The sequence below is a fragment of the Petaurus breviceps genome, unplaced genomic scaffold (assembly GCF_028583685.1).
Source record: "Petaurus breviceps papuanus isolate PSGF00001 unplaced genomic scaffold, PetGlider_PUasm1.0 190, whole genome shotgun sequence".
NCBI lineage: Eukaryota > Metazoa > Chordata > Mammalia > Diprotodontia > Petauridae > Petaurus > Petaurus breviceps.
This window is the reverse complement of record NW_027185810.1, coordinates 2,521,931-2,533,425: the sequence shown is the minus strand read 5'-3', so window position 1 is coordinate 2,533,425 and position 11,495 is coordinate 2,521,931.

The following is an 11,495-nucleotide window of genomic DNA, read 5'->3' as shown; positions in this document are numbered from 1 at the left end:
CTTTCCTTCCTTCCTTCCTTCCTTCCTTCCTTCCTTCCTTCCTTCCTTCCTTCCTTATCTGCTGTCTCTCTTGCCTGGGCCTGATTTTTCCAGTTAGGAAACTGGTTGTTATCCTCTCAGGGACTTAAAACGGAATTCCACTTGGGAACTTAATGAACTAATTTACCTCCAAAGAGCAAACAAGTGCCTGTCAGAAAGGAGTTTACTTACCACTAGGCTCAGGCCCCTTGTGTCATTTATCCTCAGGAGATGGCACTCCTGGCGGCAAGTTTTGTTGCTGGAGAAACAGAGGCCCAGAACATGAAGTGATAAGAAGTGGGTCCTATAATGATGAGCAAATAGCAAAACGGGGCATCCTAGACTCAGTCCTCTGAGGGGGAGTGCTTGCTGTCATTATAGTCATTACCACTATTCTCTGGAATAATGTATCCGGAGTCATAAATGGCATTTAGTTCTGGGCCTTACATTTCAGGCAGTCATTGACAAAGGAGAACATATTCAGAAGAGGATGCTCAGAGATTGAGCTTATTTGAAATCTGCAACGTGAGGAGGTTGAAGGAACTGGGGGTCTTTGGCCTGTAGGAGACAAGATTTTTTTTTAGGGGGATGAATTTGATTATAATAACTCACTTTTCTTGTCACTTTGAGGATTATGTTCCTCCTAACAGGCCTATAAAGCAGATAATAATATGTGTCATTTCCATTTTACAGATAAGGAAATTGAGACTCTTCTTTTTTATTTTTTTTTTAAAGCAATTGGGGTTAAGTAACTTGCTCAAGGTTACACGGCCAGTTATCGTGGGGGTGTTAAGTACCTGAGCCCGGAACTGATCCCTGGTCTCCCGACTCTGGGGCCAGCGCTGTTACTCACTGTGCCACCTGGCTGCCCCTTGGAAATTGAGACTCTTAGGAAAATAGATCAGTGGACTCAGAGAAATTTAATATCTTGACAGTAGTTGTATGACTGGGTATAAATCAGAAACAATCCTGGGACCCAGATCTTCTAACTCTGTTCTTCACAAAATGTCATTACTATTTAATTGTCTGAAATATTGTTATATAAGAGAGGGATTAAATTTCCTCATGGCTCCAGAAAGTTGAAGTAGAAACATTGGGTTAGCAGTATATTAGAAGGAAGCAAATTTGATCCGTCCAAAAATGTAATGAGTTCCTTCATTAAGAAGCGAGTTTACCAAATTGTGACACATAAATGTAATGGAATGCTACTGTATCATAAGAAATGGTGAGCAGACAGATTTCAGAAAAACCTGGAAAGATGTACATGAACTAATGCAAAGTGAAGCAAGCAGAAACAGGAGATTGTTGTGTGTACAGTCTGATCAGTTATGACTGACTTAGCTCTTCTCAGCAATATGATGATCCAAGACAATTCCCAAAGACTCCTTGTGAAAAATGCTGTCAACATCTAGAGAAAGAACTGATACAGTCTGAATGCAGATTGAAGTGTACTATTTTCACTTTTTTTCATATTTTTTTCCTTTTGTTCTCTTTCCTCTTTCACAACAGGACTAATATGTTTTACATGATTGCACTTATATAACCTATATTAAATTGCTTTCCATCTTAGGGAGAAAGGAAGGGAAGCAGGGAAGGAGAAAATTTAGAACTCAAAATTTTATAAAAATGAATGTTAAAAATTATATTTGTATGTAATTGGAAAAAAGAAAATACTATTTTAAATAAGAAGTGAATTCGCAGACTCATAGAATTTGAGAGTTGGGAGGGACCTCAGTGACCATCTAGCCTGACCCAGACCTGAAAAGGAATCCCCCCTAAAATACAACTAACAAGTGGTCATTTGGCCTCTGTCTAAAGGCTTTCAAAGAGGTAGAAACCCCTACCTTTCAAGGCAACACATGCTACTTTTGGATAGTTCTGAATGTTAGAAAGTTTTTTCTGACATTGAACTTAATGACCTCTTTGTACCTTCTTCCTCTTGCTCCTGGTTCTGTTCTCTGGGACTTAATAGCATAAATCTAGTCTCTTCTCCATATGATTGTCCTTCAAATGTTTGAAGGCAGTTGGAAGGGTTAAGCAGAAGCCATTTGACTGCTTGCTGGGGATATTGTAGGGATGATTCATACTTCAGGAAAGGTTTTGACTAGAACCTCTCCCAAGATCCCTTCCAACCCTAAGATCCTGTGGTTAATATTGGAAGGAATTTAATATTTATGATATCTTGCATTAATTGATCACTTTATGATTACCAATTGATTTACATAACTTACTTCATTTGCTCTTCAAATGACCTTATGAGGTAGGTAGTACAGAAATAATTCCCATTTTATGGATGAACATCCAAGTTCAGAGATACTGGAATTGATGGACAAGCATTGCATGGTGGTGGCAGTTTTTTCCCCCTTATTACCCTATTCTTTCACTGTAATGTTGTAAGAAACGTAAAAGACACATTAGCCTCCTTCTACATGACTACATGAATAGGAGCGGATAAAGCACAAGAATGTTCCCCTTGCTGGTGGTCATCCTTAAGAGGCCAGCTTTTGGTGGCCAACAGAAGGTTTGTTTGCCTCAGGAAGAAGCCAACTTCATATGCAAGGGGATTTCAGTCCATAGGCAGAAAATTGTAACAACACACTAGGGAAAAGTCCTGGCTGAAAGGAAGTTCCTTAATTCTGCTGAGGCTACCATCTTTCTAATCACATCCACAACATCAAAATCATCTTTGATTCTTCCTTCTCTCTCATCTTTCCTATTGAATCACCCATCAAGTTCTATTGATGATATCTCCTTAGTATCTATGGTAACCATCAATTACCACAGAGCTACCACACATATTACCATACTTCACTCATGTGGTCTCTGCTATAGTTAAGGAAATAATTGTTTCTCACCTGGAGTATGATAATAGCCTTCTAAATGGGCTTACTGTTTCCTTCCAGTCTCTTTCCTTTTCAATCCATTTTCCCCATCATTGCCATGCTGATGTTCCTAAAACACTTATCTGACCATATCACCCACTTATTAAAATATCTTCAGTGGCTCCCCAGTACCACTAGAATAAAATATAAAATCTGTAACCTAACACTTTTAAGGCCTTTACTGCATGACTCCTACCTACATTTTTGGTCTGATTTCATTCTACTTTTCTTTCAATTTCTTCCAGTCAAATTGATCTGTTAGCTGTTCCCCTACATGGCATTCGACATTCCTTCTCTATGGCTGTATATGGGTGGGCTCCCATGCACATCCAACACTTTCTCTTAAACATATTCTTACAGAATCCCTACCTCCATTCAAAGCACAACTCAGGTGCCAATTTCTATACCAAGTTTTCCTGAAAGAAGTACTATGCAGAAACAAAACAAAACAAAACATGCTGGACCTGGAATTAATAGATTATTTGATCTCCAAGATCCCTTATAGCTTCAAATCTGTGATCCTACAGTCTTAGGATCTGCAGCCTTCCCCTCCCCCAGTTATTGATGCTTTTCCTCCTTTTGAAATGACTTCAAATTATCTGGAATTCAAAGTTTTAAAATCAAATGTTTAAAAAATTATTATTATTATTATTACATGCAACTGGGAAATAAGATATACAGGCGCTGGGGTATGGAGATCCATCTTGCCCTACTGGAAAGTCGGAGCGGGGATGAGGGAGGATATAGGAGACAGCAGATTGGGGGAGGGGGTATTCAGTGGGCTCACTGTTTTGGGGTGGTGGGTAGGGGAAAGATGAAGAGAAAATTTATAACTCAAAATCTTGTGGAAATGAATGTTGTAAACTAAAATTAAAACAAAAATGTATCAATTTTATTATTAAAAAGAGAAATTACTTCAAATTGTTTTATATTTGTCAACTTGGGTATTTGTCATATCCCCTCCCCCACAATAGAATGTAAGCTCCTTGAGGGCAGACCATTACCTGACATTTTGCTTTTGTATCTCTAGCATCTAGTACTGTCTTCCCCAAACATTGTCAAAAGTAAATGTCTTTGAAAATTATGGGCTACCACAGAACTAGAGAGAGCTGCTTTTGGCCCATCCTTTTTAGAAGTACTTGTTTCTGAAGTATTTATTGCTGGGTATGAACAGTTAAGACCTGTCTCTCTCCACCCCACCCCCCAACTCCACCACTACCATGACCCCACTGGGGAAAAGGAAGAAAAAAGATGTGGCTAAAGTATCTTTAAAATACTAGACGGTTTGGGTGTGATTGTGGCCTTTGAAAAATTCCCTCAAATTCTGCTTCTTAGCATAACTCCGGTCCCATTGAAATGAACCTTGTTCATTTCAGGGTGGGGTGGGGAGGGGAAGTTGAGTTCCATTTGGAGGAACATCCATTATTTCTTTAAGCCTTGGCTGGAGCAACCAAAAATTTACAGGAAATGAAATCCTATTTCATTACAACTTTCATGTACAGAAACCTTGAAATTTATAGCTCTTACATATAAATTGGAATTAGTTATTTTCTTCACTCTTAGTTGCCTTTGCATTAGTGGGAAAATATGAGAGGTGTCTGTTGGCCAAAATGATAGCTGTTCACGCTCAAGTACGCTAACCCAAATTCCATCACCTACCGGGTAAACTGTCTGAATCCTTATGTTAAGGCCACTCGGTTCAATTTCTTCTGGGATGGTAGCTTTTTAAATTAAATTTCCATTAACTTTTCCCCTCTATGTCATTATATACTAATTCTTAATATGTTTCTAAAGATGAATGATTAAAAAGAAATATCTGATACATGTATCATGTAGCTGAAGCTGAAATATAATGTTGACAGCTCTTTAATGCAGAAGACAAGGAAACCAGAAAGGGGATTAGTCTTTTAGACTGGGCCATGGACAGTTGAAGCAACTAGGGGCAGATGTGACAGTTGGAAGACATTGCAATTGTTGTATTCAGGAGTCTAAGAATAGAGAGGAAGGGAAAAAGTCAGATCAGAACTAAAACTTTAGTAAACTTAAAAACATTATTAGAAGAGGATTGCAAGGGGATAGGGAAAGGAAATATAAGTGAGCTGGCAATCTGAAGCAAGACGTAAATGGTGGGGTAACAATAATCATGCCTGAACTTGGAATAGTTCTTTATGGTTAGAGAAGCAGAGCAGTCTTGTGCATAATGAGGGGGCTGTCTTTGAAGGCAGGAAGACCTGTGTTAGAATCCTGTTTTTAACTGTGTGAATTTCAGTTTCCTCATCTGTCAAATGGAGATGATACAGTTGTCCCTTCCACAACAAGACTTTCCCCATCACAGTTTCACTATATCTCAAAATTGGCATAATAAATTAAAATGGAATTTTGTGGAGCTGCAGATGATATGGGAAGGCCAGCAGATGACACAGAAAAAGTTTAGAAACTCAGAAAAGCATAAAATATGTATAATAGCAACATATTTAAAATTCAAATAACATAATAATTCAGACTTCTTCATTGGTATGAAGGAAAGGTCCACAAATTTTACATGGGTTTTTCAGATTGTGAGGGTAGTGGTGGAGGGGTAGGAGTAAGGTATTAAGGGGGTGGCACTGAGCCTGTAACACTGGTGATATGGAAGAGATAACTGTACCTGAATTACCTGTCTTGAAAAATTGTTGTTTTAAATGAGATCACATATATAAAAAATACTTTGCGAATTTGAAAATACTGGAGAAATATGAGTTATAATTATACAGCAGTTTCCCTACATAAATATCTCCCTAACCAATATGCAAATGGCATAGTACATTTTAACCAAGTCCCATTGTAATGAAGCAAAACCTTGCTGTACCTGTGGCTTCAATATGGAGATGCCAATCCCCTCCATATTCTCATTGGTAGATGTCAGAGGTCATTGGGCAGACCTGAAACAGCATCAAGGAGCCCCAAGGAGCACTTTCCCTCCCCAATTGGAAGGAGAAACATTGATGTTTTTTGGCTTCTCTTCACTGGGACTTGGACAAGTTACAAGGAGAAGGTGTGAAATCATGTTGGACACAGGTAAAGTGTTACAGTGTGTGAAAGAAACCCCTGCTCCTATTCTCAGACACTCTCAGACCCAACACTGACTGGGAGAGGCATGTGGGGACATCTTTTACTTGTCTTTGTTTCACTGATCAGATGAGAAAACTTGAGCCTCTGGGGCAGAGGAAGTGAGAAATTGGGTTTGTATGGGAGTTGGTGTTAGCATTACAGATATTATATTGTTTCAGTTCTCTGCAAAGACCCATTTTAGGTTTTTGGAGGTTGAATTTTGGTTACCTTAGAATAGATCTCACATCGGTAATTTAGTTCCTATGGAACTAACTATTCTCTGTGATGTAATTTCATCTAACTTTTTTTATGAAACTAATAATTACATTAGTTGGAGTATATCTCTACATTCTAAAATTTGCTTTTTGCAATAACGTAATAACGCAAATGGGAAAAATTATTATAATTATTATAATCTCTAGTACATAATATAGTGCCTCACACATAGTAGGCATTTAATAAAATGTCGACTGAATTGAAATAGGATTGCTAGAGGGCCATAAGAGGGAATGATTACAGACATGTTTGCCTAGATTTTGGCAAAATATGTAACAATATCTATTAGACCAGTCATGTGGAAAAGAAGATGATATCTGGGCTAGATAAGAGTATTAAGTTAATTTAGACCTAAAAACATGGTTGGATGCAAAGAGTAGCCTTTAAATGCAAACTTAAAACAAAGGGGTCTTAACCTGAAGTTCATGGACCTCTCCAAGAGATCCTTGTAAAATTTTAGGGATTCCATTAACTTGAATTGAAAAAACAAATCACATCTCTATTTTCACTAACCTCTAACTGAAATTTAGCATTTCCTCCAATTATTTAAAAACATGATTTTGAGAAAGGATTTTTATGCTTTTCCAGATTGTCAAAGGAGTTCATGATACAAAAACACTTAAGAATCCCTGAACTGCACATCTATTCTAAGTTGGAGAGTGACCCACTTGGTTTTGTACTCTTTAACATTTTTTTTATCACTGCCTTGAATAAATGTATAAACAGCATACCTAAATCTTTTGTAAATGAACTTTTTTTGTTTTTTATTATTATAAGTTTGACAAATAGCAACAACCATTAACATTACTACATACAAATAAAAGCAGAAAATGAGACTGTATATAAAACCAAAAATTTCTCTTATATATATTAAAAAAGCATATAACAGATTCCACACACTAGATTAAAGCTGCCCTCTGTGTCTTCATAACCCTCTGAGCTTACTTCTAATCTCTTCTATGCATTTAAGAATATTTTTCTTTTTTTTTCTTTGTGGGGGGTCATCACTAGCACTAACCTTCCTTTCCTCCATACTAATTCTCCCTTCCCTCCTAAACTACTTTTTAAATAATAAATAACTATAGTGGAATAAAACAACTCCACATACTGTACATTTCTGAAGGGCTATGTTGCATTCTGCATCTGTAATCTTTCACCTTTCAGACAGTACCATGACTAAATTTGCAGATGACAGAAAGCTGGCAGAGAGAGTCAGCATGTTGAATGAAAGAATCAAAATTTTTTAAAAAAATCACCACAGGCTAGAACACTGGGCCAAATTTAAGCATAGAAATTTAACAAGGTCAATGTAAAATCATACACTTGTGGTAAAAAATCTAATTCAAAAGCATATTATAGCATTATATTTGAAAAAAAGATCAGGAGGTTAATTCAGTTTAAGACATGATATGCCAAAAACAATTTATTAGGCTGAATCAATAATTTATTGCATTTATTAAGCATTTGTTGTATTTACTTTGTATCAGACAATGTGTTAAGCACTGAGGACATAAAGAAAAATCAAAGCCAGTCCCTGTTCTCACAGTGTTCTCTCACATATATTCTAATGGGAGAGACAACATGTACATGTTTAAGTACGTATACAAGCTATATGGGCAGATAGGTGGTACAATGGATAGAGCACCAAATCTGGAGTCAGAAATACTCATCTTCTTGAGTTCAAATCTGGCCTCAGGCATTTACTAGCTCTGTGACCCTGGTCAATTTATGCAACCCTGTTTGCCTCAGTTGCCTCATCTGTAAAATGAGCTGGAGAAGGAAATGGCAAACTACTCTGGCATCTTTTCCAAGAAAACCCCAAATGGGATCAGGAAGAGTTGAACACAGCTGAAACAACTAAGCAAGCAGGCAACAAGAAACATACAAGGAAGGTAACGCTAGCAAGAAAGGAACAATACCCAGGGGAACCAAGAAGGACGTCCTATAGAAGGTGATGTTTGAGCTGAATCTTGAAGAGAGCTAGGAATTATGAAGTGCAGAAGTGAAGAAGGATAGAATTCCAGGTCTAGGGACCAGCCAATATAAAGGTACAGAGATGGAAGATAGAACATCATGTGTGAGGAACCCAAGTGATCAAGTGTGGAAGGACCATAGGGTGAGTGGAGGGAAATAATATGTATAGAAGACTGACTCGGACATTTACTAGGCAAGTCATTTAACCTCTCTCAGCCTCATTTTCTCATCTGTAAAATGGGCATAATCATAGCACCTTGTTGTGAGGATAACATGAGATTATATAAGAGAATTAATTATAATATGTTGTGGCATAAATTTATTATACACAATTAATTATAAAACACAAAGGAAAGCAGAAAGGATTTTGGAGACACAGAAAAAACAAGATAACATTAGAATTTCACATTAAATTTATTATATATGTACATTACATATATGTATATACACATACAAACTGTACAGAATGGAGATTCATGGTTTTACATGCAGTTCTCCTTTATGCCCTTCTTCATCTATGTAACGTTCTTGTTTGCTTTTGTCCGTCAAGTTCATGAAAAATTTTTTTTAAAAGATGCTGCCAAAAAAAAAATAAAGAAAACTGAAAAGATAGAAAGATTAAGGTGGAGAAAGGCTCAGGCTGAGAAGGGCTTTAAATGCCAAATTACCTAGCAGTTTTAGGGAAATACTGGAGTTTGCTGAATAGGGTCTAATATGCATGGAAAGACAAATGCTTTAGGAAAATGACATTTTAGGAAAGATATAGATCAGCCTGAGCACATCCAGAAGACTATCTAGAATGGTGAAAGGACTAGAGAAGTTACCACACAAGGATCTTTTGGAGAAACCATGGCTGTTTAGCCTGGGGAATAGCTATTCCAATTATTGTTAGTTATTCAGTTATCTTCCTAGGGGATAGTTATTTCAGTTATTGTTATTGTCATTATAGTTTTTATCATTGTTATTGTTAGTATTATTACTCCATGAGAGTTTAAAGAGCTGACTGATAACATTTCTTGATCATTTACTATTTGAGGCCCCTAAGTAATGAGAAAGTCCTAAATAGGCATTGATATTTTTTAAATGAAGCAAAATTAAGTTGGGAATTTATGAAAATGTAATGAACATCTAACATGATGCTTAATCCAAAATCCATTTAAATATGGAGTTGGAATATGGTTTTAGATATTTGGATGTTAACACATATCTGATGCTGATATTGGGGGATTTGGAATATTTTGAGTGAAACAATGAAGTAAAACAATAAAGATCTAATTCAGGAGGAGTGTGCTGAAACCAGCTCAAAACAGTTCCAAAAAGCAGATTGTTAAATTTCCAGCATGGGCATTTTTACCCTGGGAATCAGCAAACCTTGCTTCAAGTCAGGGTGTGATTTATTATTTTGTTGATTGTCTAGACTTAAGAAAATGATGGAGAAAATATTAACAATGCAAACTAACTTAAAAGTAAGTTGTGGGCACTTTTCCCCTTCCAGAAAGCTGTTTATTAAACATTTAGCAACATATCACTGGGTTGGAAATTGACCTGACTCCTTTGTCTTACCTTCCTTTGCAGGATTGTTCTTCTCCCTACTTCATTGATAGCAACAGAAAGCATCACTTCTGAGGCTGATACTATGTATCAATATAAAAGTAAGGTAGTATGATCTCAATAAGGGTACTGATTTGCATCTACTTAAATAGATTGATAGGCAACATGGTAGAAAGGAAGCAGCTGACACAGTTGAAAGAACATTGGACCTTGAGTTGGGAAACCTTGCCTCTTCTGAACTATCACAGTGTGTTTACGTTTCTTATTGAATCATCTCATACTCCTTTCAGGGCTACAACCATGAGTTCAGGGACCATATCTTGTTCTTTGTACCTTCTACAATACCTAGCATAGCACCTTTTACTTAGCAGGTTATTGCTAATGAATAGCTAATGAATGAATTGGACCTGGATTCTTTCTATTCCTACTTCTACCATTAACTGTTTATCCCTGGGCTAGTAACCTGTGACCCTGTTGTCTCCATAAGGTCTCAGCTTCCTCATCGACAGATGAAGACACTGGTCTATGTAATTTTGAAGTTCCCTTCTAGATGGGGCATAACTGAATCCTGGGACTTGAGTTCTACTCTTAGCCCTGCTACCTACTACTTGTGTGACCTTGGGAAAACTACTTAATCTTTTTAGACCTCAGTTTCCTCATCCATAGTGTGAATGGGTTGAACTAGATGATCTCTGAGGTCTTTTTCATCCCAAGATCCATGATCTTATGGTTTTAAATTCTATGATTTTGTATTAAAAATGACTTTTCCTTTAACCCATACAGAACTGTAATAAACTTAGACTCTGATTTTGTCAAGAAAAGTCTTGATTATTCAGAGTTTGAGACACATCAGTAAATATGGCAACAACTCATCAATATAAACTGGACAGAAGGCCAATCTGAATTATACGAATTGTAGAAAAATTTAAACTTATGATACAATGACTTTCAAATACTTAGAATAATTCAAATGAGGCAAAACAGTATTTACTAGCAGGAAATTCCAAAGGAAATTCATTTTAGTAAATGTATAATAATTTGTCGATTGCGTTTAAATAGTACTTCTGGGATGCTTAAACATACCTAAAACAATGTAATTTCAACTTTTTTTTTGAGGCAATGGGGTTATTTGCCCAGGGTCAGAGAGCTAGCAAATATCTGAGGCTGCATTTGAACTTAGGCTCTCCTGACTCCAGGGTTGGTGCTCTATCCACTGCACAACCTACCTGCCCCTAGTTTCAACTATTTTAAACATTCTTGCTGAAATACTCATTTATATTATGAAGATGATGCCATTGAAGTGAAGTGTGTTGGATGCCTGTGCTGGGGAGAAGTACTTCAATGCTTATCCTTTGTGGTGGCAACCTTTGGTTCTTGTATTCTCTCTTGGTTGAGAGCAAACTCTGTCAGGTCTTCCTTACTTGGAAAGGCTTTGTGAATAAAAAGAAAATTGCATTTAGATCAGTTTCAATGACCAATCTTGGTCCCAGAGGACAGATGTAATTTTTTCATCTTGGGAGTGAAGTGGGAGGCTACAGGGTCAGAATGTTACAGGGACCCACTATTCTACATAGTAATAAAAAGCATATAATAATAAAAACCCTAGGACTTAGGGCTGGAATTGATCTAAAAATTCCAAGATAATGTTGCTATTGCTTGTATCAGCAATGCCATATTCACAATGCCTATAGAGATTACAAATAT